This window comes from Peromyscus leucopus, unplaced genomic scaffold, assembly GCF_004664715.2.
Source record: "Peromyscus leucopus breed LL Stock unplaced genomic scaffold, UCI_PerLeu_2.1 scaffold_275, whole genome shotgun sequence".
Classification (NCBI taxonomy): Eukaryota; Metazoa; Chordata; class Mammalia; order Rodentia; family Cricetidae; genus Peromyscus; species Peromyscus leucopus.
The window spans coordinates 25404-43666 of record NW_023505151.1 but is presented as its reverse complement, the minus strand read 5'-3'; the positions used below and the strand labels follow the sequence as shown (position 1 = coordinate 43666).

The 18263-nt window shown below is 42.6% G+C and overlaps 1 pseudogene; it reads left to right on the top strand.

The window, feature by feature from the left end:
* Positions 1 to 15579: 15579 nt before the first annotated feature.
* On the top strand, positions 15580 to 17248 carry LOC114695111 (annotated as a pseudogene).
* The last annotated feature ends 1015 nt before the right edge of the window (positions 17249 to 18263 follow it).

Genomic DNA, 18263 nt, shown 5'->3' with positions numbered 1-18263 from the left:
ACAGATTTAGTTTTTAATTTCAGAGCTTTTTGAGAATGATTAAGGCTTTTTAGAGAGATTTTTCCCCCCAAATTTTCCAAGAAAAGCTTTATAGTTTAAGAGAAAGATTTTTTCCCCCCAGGAGAAAGACCAACTTTCCCCAAAACTTCTGAACTTTAAACTTTTTGGCTTTTTACACCCCCTCCCCCCCATTTATGCCTCAGGGAGAATTTACCTTCTCCTGCTGCTTGGACTTAGCATTTCAGCTGGTCAAAAGCTTCCTCAAAAGCTTCCATAGGAAACTTTTTCTTCCCCATAAGCTCAAAGAAGAGCTTTTTTACAACCTGTAAAGCCCAAAGAAAGATTTTTCCCCCAGTTTGCATTCATAGCCCCCAAAGTTAGAAAATTGAAGAGTTTTTCTGTCTAGTTGCCTTACTTATTTTTTCCTACACAATCTTACACTTCTAAGTTTTTCCTAAACTATATTACTACCCTATACCTTATACTTATTTTTCACAGATAGAAATTGAGAAAGGGATAGAAGATAGAAAATTTTGACAGAAGAGAATTTCACTGCAGCATCGGACATCCTTCCAGTCTGCTTTCCATTTCTCTTGAGGATAAAACCCCTGCCTCTCAATTATATATATATATATAACAAAATATATTTTCCATAACACCGGCATGCCTTTCCACTGGCAGGGCTGACTCAGCACTTTCGCCAAAAACTCTGTAATGAAACTATTATTTTCCTTTATGTTTAGTCCTCATTACTTTGTCTTTAGTTTCCCCCCCCCCTTTTTTTTTTCTTTTTTTCTTTAGTCCCTGTTCATGGCTTTTCTTGAGTGCACGCAGCAGGAAATATTAGTTAGAAGGATTTATTGGGGAGAATATTATGGAGATAAACAGAAAATAAAGGATAGCCTTGAGAGGGCCTGGAACCTTTTCCAACAGGCCCCAACTGTCTCTGCCCCAAAGTTTTTATAAAATGCCAAGGGGTGGAGCAAAAGACCTCCTCCCCCAGCACAGCCAAGTGCAGACCATCTCAGACACCTGCACTTAGGCCCGTGGTCCTGATCATCCTCCATGAGGACCTGCTGGGTAAAGCCATGAGGAACCCGAGAACGGGCTCCCTCAATGAATATGGCTTGTCTTTGTAACTGGCTTCTTCAAATGTCAGATAAATTTAAATTTCCTTATTAATTATTTTCCCACACAAAGTTAATATATAGTGGCTGTTTGGACATGGTAAAGCTATTTTTTTTTTGTTGTTGTTGTTTTTTAGAGCATGGATAGAAAGAAATTAAAAGGAAATAGTTGTGGCATCCAGGAACTAGCAAACATTTAATTGTCAATCACTACACACAGCCTCTAAAATACCATGCAAACCACCAACAACAAAGAAAACAATGCAAGTGCCTTGCTGGCAACAGTACTTCATAGTGGGGCATACAACAATAATAATATGACCAATCTGAGATCAGCGATAGCAGTCAAATCAATGTTTTCTGTTTGTCTCACAAAGGAAGAGCCAACTGCATGGTATATACACAAGATTCACCTAAAAAATAATACAGTAGAACTACAGATCTAAAAAATACACACCAGGCCGGGCGGTGGTGGCGCACGCCTTTAATCCCAGCACTCGGGAGGCAGAGCCAGGTGGATCTCTGTGAGTTCGAGGCCAGCCTGGGCTACCAAGTGAGTTCCAGGAAAGGCGCAAAGCTACACAGAGAAACCCTGTCTCGAAAAATCAAAAAAAAAAAAAAAAAATACACACCAAAGGAAAAGAGAATCAATGAGACAGTCAAGTAGATGATCCTGTCAAGTAAAACTTTAAGCACAAATATTAAATGAGACAAATTCAATATTAATTGCTTTATATAGTCCATATAAAGACGTCGGAAGTAAGAATACTAACCAATGCATCAGTTCTTTCATAAGGGGGGACTGAGGGGGGGTCCAGACCAGGCAGATACACAACTCAGTGCAGGCAACATCCAAGAATAAGAGGTGAGAAAGGACACTAGAAAACCCAGAGCAATCCATCACTTACAGTAAATCATTATACATAAAAGAACACTGTGTGTGTGTGTGTGTGTGTGTGTGTGTGTGTGTGTGTCAGAGAGAGAGAGAGAAAGAGAGAGACAGAGAGAGAATCAAAAACAGAAAGAGTCAAAAATTGAGGAAATACTCCTCATTGGAGGCATATCAGAAGAGCTACCAGTGACCAACAGTGTAGCAATCTAAAGCACAAACATTCACAAGGGCGGGGGATGTGGCTCAGTGGGGTACTGGCTCCATAGCATGGGACCCTGAGCTTGATCCCCTGAACCAAGGTTAAAAAAGCCAGACAAGGTGACATTGACGATTAGTCGCAGTGCTGTGGAGGTGGGGGTGGGTGGATCCCTCAGGATCACTGGCCATCCAGCCTAGCCAAAATAGTAAGACCCATGATGAGAACCAGTCTCAGAAAAACTAAATATATGATATTCCTGGGGTATGACATAGAAGGTTGATTCCAAGCCTCCACACGCATGGACACACAACTGCACACAACAATACACGAATGCACATGTGTGCAAACACACAAGAAATACAGTGTTATAACCCCAATATGTGTGAGTCCACATGATCTAAATGTCTGAGTAAATTATCAAATATTGGAGAAAAGATCAATCTACCACATGGAGGAATCCCAAACAATTAAGAAAAATCGCCTACCCTCCAAGAAGTGCCTTCAGAGGCCTGAGCAGCGGTGAACAATGGCTTCCTTTGCAGTACTCAAAGGAAGCATCAACCCTCACAAGTCATACTGTTTCTGTGAACTCTGGATGCAACTGACTTTACTTCCTATGGGTCCCAGTTTCTCATGAGAACATCAAAGTCTAGTAGGCCTGTGCTATGAAGCATCTAGGCTACTTCTCAAAGCTTTCAAGGTCCCGACTCACAATGAAGCCTGAGAACCTGGCCAAGAAGCATCAAGGAGATGGGGTGGTCATGTGCGATATGCTGCAGTTGACTGCATTCCCTGAGGGTGGCCTCTAAGAGATCATGTCAAGAGACTGTGCTCTCTGCTGTGGGATGGTCTGTATGTCAAATGTGTTGCTGACTGGTTAATAAATAAAACACTGATTTGCCAGTGGGCAGACAGGAAGTATAGGTGGGACTAACAGAGAGGAGAATTGAGAGAACAGAAAGGAGGGTGGAGACACAGCCAGCCTCTACCATGACAAGCAGCATGTGAAGATGCCGGTAAGCCACGAGCCACGTGGCAAGGTATAGATTTGTAGAAATGGATTAATTTGAGATATAAGAACAGTTAGCAAGAAGCCTGCCCCGGCCATACGGTTTGTAAGCAATGTAAGTCTCTGTGTTTACTTGGTTGGGTCTGAGCGGCTGTGGGACTGGCGGGTGACAGATTTGTCCTGACTGTGGGCCAGGCAGGAAAACTCCAGCTCTCCTAATGTGTTCATGCTACTGTCATCCAGGTGGGTTACCCCTGGGGTAGATTTCTGGTGAAAAGATGAGTCCATCCTCTCATTCTTACTGGTGCTTCCTGGTCACATGGTGTCTTCTGTCATGCCAAGACACACGAGAAGGCCCCCAGCAGCTGTGTCCTCTCAGGCTCGGGTTATGAACCAGGACCCAACTGCTCATGATGGACCATGTTGCCTGTGGTCCTGTTACAGCCGCACAATATGGCATCAGACAAGCATGTCCTAGACGGGCTGCTGGGACAGAAAAGGCACAGTAGAAAAAGAACAGGATAGCACTGTTGATAGCTGCACAGTACAGAGCATGTGCGAACCCTACCTGAGTGCTATCCCAGGGTCCCCAATGGTGGAAAGGAAAAGAGGACAACCGCATGGTGTCCTCTGACTGCCTCGTGTGCCCTGTTGAGTGAGCAGCCTCGGTCCCTAACACGAAACAAATAAATAAGTACTAAAAAGAACACAAAGAATAAAGCTTATTGATGTACTTAAGAAGCTTGACTTCAGTTGAGCATAGTGGTGCACCTCTGTAATTCCAACACTTAGGAAGCTGAGGCAGAAGGATTCCAATGAGTGTGAGGTCAACATAGGCTACATAGTGAGTATGGGACAAGACAGGGCTATATACTAAGATCCTGACACTTAAACACCAAACCAATCAAACAAAAACAATGCTGACTTTGTGTAAGACCAAATCTTAATTCAGTTTTCAGTATTGCTTTGTATAGTTTAGAATTACCAGTGGCTATGGAGTAATTTGATGAATTAAAAAACAACAAGACAAAGTCAAGGCTATTAGCATTTCCTACTTAATCATGCAATCAGTGTGTTAAATAGCAAAGCATTAGCATAAAGAGTCATCAGTCTAACAGGATGCAGGAGCACTATAAAGGGCCATCCATCCATCAGGATGCAGGAGCCCTATAAAGGACCATCCATCCATCGGGATGCAAGGAGCACTATAAAGGGACATCCATCCATTGGGATGCAGGAGCACTATAAAGGGCCATCCATCCATCGGGATGCAGGAGCACTATAAATGGCCATCCACCCATCGGGATGCAGGAGCACTATAAAGGGCCATCCATCCATCGGGATGCAGGAGCACTATAAAGGGCCATCCACCCATCGGGATGCAGGAGCACTATAAAGGGCCATCCATCCATTGGGATGCAGGAGCACTATAAAGGGCCATCCATCCATCGGGATGCAGGCCTATACACTATAAAGGGTGCTGTGGATATTGCTCTATATAAATAAAACACTGATTGGCCACTGACCAGGCAGGAAGTATAGGCGAGACAAGGAGAGAGGAGAATTGGGGGAACAGGAAGAAGGAGGGGGAGACACTGCCAGCGACCGCCAGGACAAGCAGCATGTCAAGATGCCGGTAAGCCACAAGCCATGTGGCAAGGTATAGATTTATAGAAATGGGTTAATTTAAGATATAAGAACAGTTAGCAAGAAGCCTGCCATGGCCATACAATTTATAAGTAATATAAGCATCTGAGTGATTATTTTATACGGGGTTGTGGGACTGCAGGACTTGGTGGGACCTGGAGAGAAGCCCCCCCAGCAACAAAAGGGCCATCCATCCATGGGGGGGGGGCAGGAGCACTATAAAGATCCAGCCATCGGGATGCAGGAGCACTTCAGCTGACTGGATGGGGAGACAGGAGTTCACGTCTCTGCCTCCCCTCACCCTCCTTTCACAGCCAAGTTCAGTGAATGAAGTGAAACTATTTCTGCTCAGGCATGGTGACCCCAACGGCTGAGATGGCCAGGCACGTGATGTTTGCTGATGTGTTAGCCAGTCTTTCAGGTGACAGGAGCGCTTCTGAACCAAGCACAAGTGATGGCCAGGGCTCTGGAGGGATGGAAGTGACAACTGAGATATGAAGTCACGTTGTTTCCAACTGTACTTGCTGTGGATCCAGGGAAGAAACCACACATGATGCAGAGACACAAGAGCTCAGGTGGGCATGATGCCTGTCTGCTTCCCTAGGTCCTCCCAGGTGCACAGGGCCTTCCATGGTCAAGAGAGCACACCCTGCTGCATGAAGCCAAAGAAGCCATACCCACAGACACGCTCTTTGTTTTCAGTATAGGCTGGAGCTGAAGGACTACCACAGTCTGCTGTTGTTGGAGGGCTTTTCTCCAGGTTCCACCAAGCCCCGCAGTCCCATAATCCACGTATAAAATAATCACTCAGACGCTTATATCACTTATAAACTGTATGGCCGTGGCAGGCTTCTTGCTAACTGTTTTTATATCTTAAATTAACCCATTTCTATAAATCTATACCTTGCCACATGGCTGGTGGCTTACCGGCATCTTTACATGCTGCTTCTCCTGGCGGTGGCTGCAGTGTCTCTCCTCCCTTCTTCCTGTTCCCCCAATTCTCCTCTCTCCTTGTCCCGCCTATACTTCCTGCCTGGTCAATGGCCAATCAGTGTTTTATTTATATAGAGTGATATCCACAGCACTTCCCCTTTTCTTCTTTTTTTAAAAAAGGAAGGTTTTAACTTTAACATGGTAAAAGTTCATATAACAAAACAATTATCGAGCAAGAATTACAGTTACAATATTAAAGAAGATGTTCTATCTATCTTATATTTGTGAGTTTAAGGTTTTATATCCAACTTATCTTTCATCATAACTGAGGAAATTACAACTATATAGTCTTCAACCACATCAAAGACCTGAGAAGGAACATAATGGTACCTGAGAAATGGTAGATGGATGCAAGCAACTTTCGGGAATCTTGCAAGAGTAGACCAAGACAGCTGGCAGCCTGGACAGTCACCTAATGTTTCTCAGCATTGTTGGTGCATTCAAAGTGGCTACAGGCCTAGAGTATATGACAGACCATTTTTAGAACCAGGAATTCTGAAAGACCATCTTACCCTGTCTTGGCAGAGTACAGTGGTCGCTTTCCTTGTGTCCCGCTTGTCCAGAAAGGACAGCATTGCAGTTGTACTGTCAGCCGTCAAGGCAAGGGCAGTTCTTTGTCCAGTAGGCCATTTTGTGCCAAGAAGACAAACTTCCAAATGGAAATGTCTTAGAAATCCAACATTCTCTCGGGAACAAATTGGTGCAGCCAGGAGCAATTGTGTCTCACGTCAACAGAATTCTAAGTTATTTAAATGCCATATTCTCTAGGTCTATGAAGTGTTTGAAGATTACCTATCTATCTGAAATATATCTATGTATACCTAGAAAACTTAACTAACATGGCTACAAATATGATTATCATAGATGACTAATTATTAATCTATTTTTAATTATCCATTACAATTTTAAATGAGTTACACAAACATAATACCCCAAACAAGAATAGAAATATATATATACAGTATAACAAAATTAACTTCAAGTTTGTATCAATAAACTAAAATTTATACCAATGTAAAACATTTTAAACAAGTTGTTCTTTAAAAGTAGGTTCATTAATCTACCCTTTTATCTTATCATCTCTATATTCTCCTATATATCTATATCATATCTCCTTTTTTTTAAAAAAAAGAGATCACATTTATAATCAACCTGTTTTAAATAAAAATATTGTTTTTTCTCTGTCCCATACCAGAGGACTCTTATGATTTGGGACACAAGAACCTCTTAACCATTTATTTTTTTAATATGTCTGGGTTTAGAGGGGGAGTGAGCCAATTCCACCTCTAAAGCCAGCTTGGTATATTTGGGAATTTGGGCGTAGCATCTCTTACTACTTCCTGCTGGAGGGGGGCGCTGTATCTTATGGGGACACAAAGAAAATTCTAGGCCAATGGGTTAGTCCGTGAGGCTGTATTGTGTGAACCAGTTGCCTTGAAACCGCTCTGGATGTTAGATTATCTGGGCCATGGTGTCATCGGAGACCTTTTAGGGGGTCTTGGCTGGTGAAACCTGATGTATCTTAATTTGGAACAAATCCACAGCCTCTGGCTTTCTGTAGAAACAAAAGCAGAACCTCTTTTCCAAAGCAACATATCCTTAAATCCAAATTTTGAAGTTAAGGTACCTTTAAAATATACATATTGGTTTAATTGAACATCTTTTTCAATCAAATGTTTTTTTTCCAGTTAAAAATCCCAAAGACAACACAATCCAGACTGTCTGTGTAATATTCATCTTTACGTGGCTTTTTTATATTAATTTATCTTTTTTTGTCTCTTTCAAGCCTACATATTGTGAATCTATTGCTTTAAACTGCAGTATTTTAAGACTGAAATGGCCCTGTGGCTGTTGGCTCCGCCCATTTCAGCTTACCAACATGGCGTTTTCTGCCAGTTCTGTGAGTCATCAAGTCTCAGAAATAGTGGGTCTAAGCTTTTATCAAAGCAGCATGTAGCCCAGAGACCTTTTTTTTTTTTTTAAATAATAGTAAAGACTAAATCTACCACACAGTGTAATGTGTCGCTGGCAGTATGGCCTCATTTCCGCCATACTGCTAGTCAAACGCACCCGCCAGGAACCCGCCAGTGTTCAAACCTGCGTTTTGCGGCATCTAGCTGCCCATATGAGACAAGAAGCAGGAACCTGGTTTTGGCTCTGTTTAGAAGTGGTTATTAAATATTCTCAGGTTTAAGGTGGAAACTCGAGCCGTTGGGTGCCATTTGTTGCTGAAGGGCTTCTCTCCAGCTTCCACCAAGCCCCGCAGTCCCACAATCCACGTATAAAATAATCACTCAGATGCTTATATCACTTACAAACTGTATGGCCGTGGCAGGCTTCTTGCTAACTGTTCTTATATCTTAAATTAACCCATTTCTATAAATCTATACCTTGCCACGTGGCTGGTGGCTTACCGGCATCTTTACATGCTGCTTGTCCTGGAAGTGGCTGCAGTGTCTCTCCTCCCTTCTTCCTGTTTCCCCAATTCTCCTCTCTCCTTGTCTCGCCTATACTTCCTGCCTGGTCACTGGCCATCAGTGTTTTATTTATATAGAGTGATATCCACAGCAGTCTGCCATTGGCTATGTCTGCCCTGTGGGTCATGTGCCTCCATTGGCTGCTGCTTCTGAGCCTGTGGCTTGAATTTGACCTGGTGTGCTCTGCCTGCCCTCCAGGACTCCTGTAGTGCTTCCTCTCACCCTGTCCCACCACCCTCTGCTGTGAGGTCTGGGTAGTCAGGCTTACACATCCAAGTTAGTTATGTCCCTATTCACCACACTGTCTTTGCATACAGGAAGAGAAAGATGAGAGAATGCAGTCTTTGGGGTGGATGGTAGGCATTTTAACCTCAAGAACTGACTCAAGACCTCTTGGAATCCTTTAAAACTATAACATCATGTGACAAGAACAACCTCAGCAGCAGTATTTACCAAGTCCCAAACACATGTGGATTAGGGTAAGACAGGAAGAAAATACTAGATTCCTGACCTTGAGCTCACAGAAGTGAGCAAATGCATAAATACTTAATTCTACATCTCGGCGTTGAAGCGATTAACAGCGCCCTGCAGGTGTTTGAAGGACGGTATGCTGAGGATTGGTGAGGGGAAGTCAGTCTGCACACATTCTGTTACTGAACCCTCATGATTGTTAATGGCCTCGTTGCTGCTGGCACCATTTTACAGTCTTGTTAGCCTGCATACAGCACCCGTGTCAATGCTCAGGCCATATAAGCAAGAGACACAACCTCTGGACTCGGCCCTACCGTAAGCTGACTGCAACGCCTCTCAACATACCCTTGAAATTGACTTGTGACATTTGCCTCACTGTGACAAAATACCTCACAGAGGCGACTTAGAAGAATGGCTATTCAGGCCCACAGTTCAGAGGGAATTGTCCATCACGGGCAGGAAGCTGTGGTGGCTGGAGAGAGGTTCAGCCTATAGTAGAGGCGTCTGAGGTGATGCCTCCTCACGTCATGGTAGATCCGAGAGCAGAGAATGAAACCAGAAGGAGGACTCTGCTACAATACCCAGGCTGGTCCCTTGTCCCCAATTGCTAGTGACACCCTAATGCCCCAAAGATTCCACGAATGTCTCCCAAAACAGTGCCACCACCAGGGAACCAAGTGTTCAAACATAGAAGCCCATGGCAGACATTTCACATTCAAGCCACAATGACTTAACAGCCCCACTTTGTAAACCGTTCCAAAAGGACACATAATGAGGGTGGGCACACATGTTTGTGAGTGGTGTGTATAAAAATATGCACTAAGCATGATGGTTTCTAGTTGTGAGTAATAGCCACTTGTTGGATATTGTGTTTTAGTCACAGGAATGAGCTATGGGATGATATTTCTGTACATTGTGAATATGTGTTGCTCTCATTGGTTGATAAATAATGCTGCTTTGGCCAATAGCCAAGCAGAATAAGGTTAGGTGGGTCAATCAAACGGAGGAAGAAGGGCGGAGTCAAGGCAGACGCTGCAAGCTGCCAGAGAAGCAAGATGTGAAAGAACCAGTAAGCCACGGGCCATGTGGCAATATATAGATTTATAGAAATGGATTAATTTAAGTGTAAGAGCTAGTTAGTAGTAAGACTGAGCTCCCAGCCAAACATGTATCATTAATATTAGCCCTCTGAATGATTATTTTAAAAGTGGCTTTGGGACAAGGCAGGACAAACAAAAGCTTCCGATTGCAGGAATGTCCCTAGCTCCTTCCATGTATGAACGGGGTATAGAGTCTAGAAAACACACTCCCCAGCTTGCCAGCACTGTTTTCTCCTGAGTCCACCCACTGAGAGCCAGTGGAAGCAAAAAGGGAGGATTAGCCCAATGGAGAGCAGGCCCACATGTTTCATCAGCCAGTGGGGATCTGCTGCTCATCTGTACCAGAGATCAGTGGCCCCAGGCTTCTGCCAGCCTCAGACTGTCTTCCTAAGACTAGCAGCCATGTTTCTTCCTCATGGGTGCTCCTTGCAGGTCCTGCGATTCCCACAGCTTTGGCTTCCTGTGTTGGATCCATTTGGAACATTTAACACAAACCTCTTGTCTTAGGGTTTCTACTGCTGTGAAGAGACACCATGAATCTGGCAACTCCTACAAAGGAAAACATTTAATTGAAGTGGCAGCTTACAGTTCAGAGGTTCGGTCCATTACCATCATGGCAGGGAGCATGGTGGTGTGCAGGCAGACATGCTTCTGGCTACATCTTGATCAGAAGGCAACAGGAAATGGTCTCAGGGTCACACTGAGGAAAGCTCGAGCAAAAGAGACCTCAAAGCCTGCCACCACAGGGACGTGCTTCACCTGACAAGACCACACCCACTCCAACAAAGCCACACCTCCTCATAGTGCCACTCCCTTGGGGGGGCATTTTCTTGTAAGCCAACATACCCCTGTTTTCAGAACGAGTCTTGCTGATTCTCATTAGTCTGCAAGGGCTGCCGTGAAAGCAAACAGACTACATGGCTGAACAACAGTGAATGGCTGGCTACCTCCCAGTTGTAGAGGTTGTCCGTGGGGGTCAGTCAAGCCAACACACCCCAGCTGCCTCTGAAGGCCTGCAGGCAAGGACTGCCCCATGCCTTGACACTTCACTGCAGACTAGGTCTCCATGCTTGCAGGACACAATCCCTGTGGGAATCCAAGATCAAGATCTGTCAAACTGGTGAGTTCAGGACGATTTGACTGCTTCAGTAAACACCCATCTCTAAATCTCCAAAGAAGATTACATTCCGGGGACTAGAGTAAAAAAACGTGATTATGTCTTCTTTTAGAAGACTCAGAAACACCCCAAATGTAATGGGCAGTAAAAGGCAGATGTGGTTCATTATTGTATACCCCCAAAACGCAAGGCTACAGCCTGTTCATCGGTCCACAGGAGGCTCTGAGAGCCATACTTGTCAGCTGAGCATGGTGGACTTCCTCAAATTCACCTTAGGGAGTTAAACCTTGAATCTATCAGTTCATTCAGCCACAAATGCCGTAAGATTCATTTCACTTTTTATGTCTGAGTGTTCTGCTTGCACGTATGTATTGCATCATGTGCCTGGTGCACATGGAGGCCTGAAGAGTGTTGGCTTGGATTCCCCTGGAATCGGAGTTCCAGGGAGTTGTAAGCCATGGTGTGGGTGATGCTTGGAACTGAAGCCTGGTCCTTGAAGAGCAGTCACTGTTGGTAACGGCCGAGCCACCGCTCCAGCCCTAAGTCTGTCTTCTAACTGAAAAGCTTAGAACCCCCCACCAAGCCCAGCCCACAACAAATGTTTTCTAACAGCTGTGAAGAACCATGCTTCAGACCATTTTCTTGACGGAAATAGTGGGTTTTTTTTTTTCAAGCAGTTATAAATGTTCACAATGTTTAATATGTAAAAATTTGAGAATAACATTTTTTATGAAGTCCATAGTCAAAACCCGTCAGTCTTGGTATTCTGGAGACCAGAACCCCTAAAGGTGACCACCGTCTTTGGGCTGTCACAGGCTGCACAGTGAAGTCTTACTGCGGGGCCCTTGTCGTCTTAGTCACATCAAAAACAACGTGGACGAGGTGAAAGCCGTGGACCAGCAGTTAAGAGCCCTAGCTGCTCTGGCAGTGAACCCAAGTTTGGGTTCTAGTACCAGGTGAGGCAGCTCACAACTGCTTTGTGACCCCAGTTCCCGGGGATCTAACTTCCTCTTCTGGCATCTTGGGCACCCACCCACATATATGTGTACACACACCTACACACACACACACACACACACACACACACACACACACACACAGAGCAAGGTTAAGTCAGTTTGTGTTTCTACAACTCTCATCAAAAGTGTAGGTCCTAAGTGCCTACCCAGGCTTCCTGCATTTGTCTTTTCCCTTCTTGACAACAGACACACATCTTCAGATGCGTCTTTGGGGTGATAACCATCAGCTCTCCCGTCCTTGAGATAAAGCATCGAGCTGTTAATGTCCTCCCCTTCCTTCCTTTTCCCATCTTCCCAGATCGCCCACTCTCTCACCATCTTCTGCTCTGCCCTCACCCACACCTCAGCACGGCTGTCATCTGCAGCTTTCATCCTGAAGAAGGAATGCAATAGAGAGAAGAAGGTGTAGGGGCCCCGCAATGGGCTATCCCAGAGCAGAACAGGTGTGACATGGAGGCGAGAGGTCCCTGCAATTAAATGCAATTCCTCTTTTACAGAGGCGGCTTACAATTAGCAGGCGCATTCTGGATTGTGGTCCTCCCTGTATCTGAGAAAAGCTTTCTATTCTTAGCTTGGTGCAGAAGCAGCTGCAGCCACTGTCCCCATCTAGTGGTAACCATGCAGAAACTGAGTGGCCTTTTGTGCTCAGCCTTAAGAAGCAGGATGGGACTGAAGCTCAGTGTTTTCATGGTCTTAATCACTCCCGGTAATAAATTAGGACACCTGAAAATTACACGAGCTTTTTAATGGTGAGAATATTATCCCGTGAAGCTTTGAACTCGTGATTAACAAAGAAAATGTTTCTTGTAATGTTAAAATCACATGAGAGATCATTTTCAAAGGGCATTACTGCTCACAAAGAGCTTAAACAAGCAAGTACTCTCTCCCTGAGCCTTCCCGCTTTCCCGAGAAGAGGTAGCTTTCACATAAGTCCCTAATGCTGGAAATGAGATTATAGTCAATAATCTTTATCCTCAAGGATGTTTGCTCTGAGCAGTCAGTTTTCTATATTCTCTCTCTCTCTCTCTCTCTCTCTCTCTCTCTCTCTCTCTCTCTCTCTTTCTCTCTCTCTCACACACACACACACACACACACACACACACACACACACACACACACACATTCATTAAGCTCCAACATGAATAGCCAATCTCTCTACCACTAAGTCATATTCCCAACCCAACCAAGGACTTTTAAACCAGCAACAGAAAGGAAGGAATGCCCCCACAATTGACAATTGGAAACTGTTTTGTGTAGCAGGAATCTTAAAAGTTCTTATTAATAAAATCAAGCCTGAGGCCAGTTATTGGGGTCAATGCTGGTAGATCAGAGAGACAGAACAAGCCACAGCTAACCTCACCTTGCCAATTCCTCAGCTGGTCCTGTTTCCTCAGACTGGAAGCCTCTGTGTCCTCATCCCAATGGCTCTCAGCTGAACTGCTGCTTAAAAGCCTGAATGCTTAACCAGCCAAATGATTAACCAAGCCAAATGCTTCTAGTTTCTGGTCCTCACGCCTTATGTATCTTTCTCTTTCTACCATCACTCTCTGGGATTAAAGACTGGCTTTCTGGGATTAAAGGCGTGTGTCACCATGCTTGGCTTTTTCCAATGTGGCCTTGAACTCACAGAGATCCAGAGGGATTTCTATCTCTGGAATGCTAGGATTAAAGGTGTGTGCTATCACTGCCTAACTAGTGGCTTTTCTGTTTTCTGACCCCAGATAAGTTTATTAAGGTACACAATATTTTGAGGAACACAATACCACCACAGTTCTGTATTCTGTTTTACTCACAGACTCCATAAAAATGACTGATCCCTGAAGACAATCTCTCTAGTGAAAGAGAACCTTCAAGGCTGCTTCAATTAATTGCTCGTAGTTACAGGAGGCTCTGTGTTAAGGAATTGCGTCTGATCAGGCTGAAAGCAATTTGGCCAAAGTGATTCGGCTCACTACAACTGGGGTGAAGGAGATGTTCCACTTAAGGCCTAATTGAAAATGAATATGTAGCAAAAGTTTTTTTTTTTTCTCAATCATAGTGCTTCTTAAATAAATTGTTAAAATATCTGAGTCCTACTAAGAATTTGAGGGACAGAATTCTACTCACTCTTTGAAAACTTATATTCATTTATTTTGGCTTTTTTTTTTCTTTGTAGGAACAAATATTTAGACAAATTCAGGTTCTTAAACATTGCTAATTGTGACCCTCCGGGCACTTTGATGGATATTATTTGGAGGGGAGATAATTTTTCTACTTCAGTGTATGACAGAGTCAAATCAATTATAAAAATACATTTAAGAAATTGATGAAGATGTGAGAATAATGAAAGACATTGCTCAGCTCAATTATTAACTCCCTGACAAACCCCAAAAGCAAGGAATGTAATATAGGCTTCTCCACCCTTCTAATAATTTATAAAACAAAACTTAAAATTCAGTATTGGGAGAATTTTTTTATACACTCCCCTCATATGCTTTTTACTAGTTGTCTTAAAATCACTTAACACTGGTGGTATATTATACATACAGCTTATGTAGCTTATCGATAAAGCAAAGCACTGAAAATGCTTAGATGGATATTATTATCCCATAAACACAAAAGGTTTGGTCCTGGCCTTATAATTAGTTAGAGGTAAAATTACACATGCAAAAATCCGTAAACCAGTGTCAAATCCCCTAAAGCTTTATTCAAAACCTAGGGAGAGGGCATCAAGTTCATACAGTATAGCTAAAGACGCCTTGCCTAGCCACGCCCCCACGGGATTCAGCAGTGATAAAAATTAAGCAATGAACGAAAGTTTGACTAAGTTATACCTCTCAAGGGTTGGTAAATTTCGTGCCAGCCACCGCGGTCATACGATTAACCCAAATTAATTATTCTACGGCGTAAAACGTGTCCATAGGAAACAACTAATAGAATTAAAAACCAACCAATATGTGAAAATTCATCGTTGGGATTAAACTCAATAACGAAAGTAATTCTAATTATCTTAATACACGATAGCTAAGATCCAAACTGGGATTAGATACCCCACTATGCTTAGCCCTAAACCTTAAAGATTAAATAACAAAATCATTTGCCTGAGAACTACTGGCTACCGCTTAAAACTCAAAGGACTTGGCGGTACTTTATATCCATCTAGAGGAGCCTGTTCTATAATCGATAAACCCCGTTATACCTCACCATCCCTTGCTAATTCAGCCTATATACCGCCATCTTCAGCAAACCTTAAAAAGGAGTAAAAGTAAGCAAGAGAATCACCATAAAAACGTTAGGTCAAGGTGTAGCTTATGAGATGGGAAGCAATGGGCTACATTTTCTTAAAAAGAACATTACGATACCCTTATTGAAACATAAGGACAAAGGAGGATTTAGTAGTAAATTAAGAATAGAGAGCTTAATTGAATAGCGCAATGAAGTACGTACACACCGCCCGTCACCCTCCTCAAATTAAACGATTATTAAACCCTATACATAATTACATATACAAGTTTATGAGAGGAGATAAGTCGTAACAAGGTAAGCATACTGGAAAGTGTGCTTGGAACAACCACAGCGTAGCTTAAATCACATAAAGCATCTGGCCTACACCCAGAAGATTCCCAACACAACGGACGCTTTGAGCAACTACTCAGCCCTAAAAACAACACAAACACAATTATTCTTATACATATAAACTAAAACATTCACTTTGTAGAAGTATTGGAGAAAGAAACTTTTCATAGGAGCTATAGAGATCAGTACCGCAAGGGAAGAGCAAAACACAATCAATTAGCACAAATAAGCAAAGATTAAACCTTGTACCTTTTGCATAATGAATTAACTAGAAAACATCTAACTAAAAGAACTTTAGCTAGAAACCCCGAAACCAAACGAGCTACCTAAAAGCAATTTTAAGAATGCACCCGTCTATGTAGCAAAATAGTGGGATGACTTTTAGGTAGAGGCGAAAAACCTAACGAGCTTGGTGATAGCTGGTTACCCAATAATGAATTTTAGTTCAACTTTAAGTTTACCAACAAGAACATAAAATCTAAATGTAAACTTAAAATATAGACTAAAGAGGGACAGCTCTTTAGGAACGGAAAACCCTTAAATAGTGAATAAGCCACTTTAACATCAAAACCATTGTTGGCTTAAAAGCAGCCACCAATAAAGAAAGCGTTCAAGCTCAACATTCAAAACCATGTAATACCAAAATTAATTTAAGCAAATTCCTATACACATAATTGGGTCAATCTATTATTAAATAGATGAGATACTGTTAATATGAGTAACAAGAATAACATTCTCCATGCACAAAACTATAACAACCCGGATAACCATTGTTAGTTAACAACCTAAAGGTAGCTAATCTATACATAAAACTTACCTAATAAAACATGTTAATCCAACACAGGGGTGCATAATGGAAAGATTAAAAGAAATAAAAGGAACTCGGCAAACACGAACCCCGCCTGTTTACCAAAAACATCACCTCTAGCATCACAAGTATTAGAGGCACTGCCTGCCCAGTGACTAACGTTAAACGGCCGCGGTATCCTGACCGTGCAAAGGTAGCATAATCACTTGTTCCTTAATTAGGGACTAGAATGAATGGCTTAACGAGGGTTCAACTGTCTCTTATTTCCAATCAGTGAAATTGACCTTCCCGTGAAGAGGCGGGAATAAAAAAATAAGACGAGAAGACCCTATGGAGCTTTAATTTATAACTTAACATTTTAAATCAATACACCTACTGGACTAAACACATAAAAACTTAAGTTTAAATTTCGGTTGGGGTGACCTCGGAGAATAAAAAAACCTCCGAAAGATTATAGCCAAGACACACAAGTCTAAGCACCTAAATCCAATTGACCCAATTTTTTTGATCAACGGACCAAGTTACCCTAGGGATAACAGCGCAATCCTATTCAAGAGTCCATATCGACAATTAGGGTTTACGACCTCGATGTTGGATCAGGACATCCCAATGGTGTAGAAGCTATTAATGGTTCGTTTGTTCAACGATTAAAGTCCTACGTGATCTGAGTTCAGACCGGAGTAATCCAGGTCGGTTTCTATCTATTCACGATTTCTCCCAGTACGAAAGGATAAGAGAAATGGAGCCTCCTTAAATCAAGAGCCCCAAAATCAATTTATGAATTAATCTCAACACTGTGAATTCGTAAAACTAATGCCTTAGACAAAGGCATAATTAGGGTGGCAGAGTCAGGAAATTGCGTAAGACTTAAAACCTTGTTCTCGGGGGTTCAAATCCCCTCCCTAATAGTGCATTTACTAAATATTTTGACCCTCCTAGTACCAATCTTAATTGCCATAGCATTTTTAACACTAGTAGAGCGCAAAATCTTAGGATATATACAACTACGAAAAGGACCAAATATCGTAGGACCATACGGTATTCTCCAACCATTCGCAGACGCAATAAAACTATTTATCAAGGAGCCTCTACGACCATTAGCAACATCTACATCTCTATTCATCATTGCCCCTACACTTTCACTCACCCTAGCCTTCAGCCTATGATCCCAATGCCAATACCACACCCCTTAATTAATCTAAACTTAGGGGCCCTATTCATCTTAGCCACATCAAGCTTATCAGTTTACTCCATCCTATGATCAGGATGAGCCTCCAACTCAAAATATTCAACGTCTGGAGCCCTACGATCAGCATCCCAAACAATTTCTTATGAAGTCACCATAGCGATTATTTTACTCTCCGTATTCCTAATAAATGGGCCATTTTCCCTCCAATCACTAATATTCACCCAAGAAGCCCTATGATTAATTATCCCAGCCTGACCTCTAGGAATAACAGGATATATTTCAACCCTAGCAGAAACAAACCGAGCCCCATTAGACCTAGCAGAAGGCGAGTCAGAACTAGTTTCAGGATTCAGTGTAGAGTATGCCGCAGGCCCTTTTGCCCTATTCTTTATAGCCGAATACACTAATATCATCTTAATAAATGCCCTATCAATAGTCGTATTTTTAGGCCCATTCGATGACCCTAACAACCCAGAAATATTTACAATAAATTTTATAATAAAAACATTAGCGCTCACCACTTTATGAGTGCGAGCATCATACCTGTGGTTCCGGTATGACCAACTAATACACTTATTGTGATAAAACTTCCTCCCGCTAACATTAGCCTGTGTATAGACACATTTCAACCCCAATCTCTATAGCAAGTGTTCCTCCGTA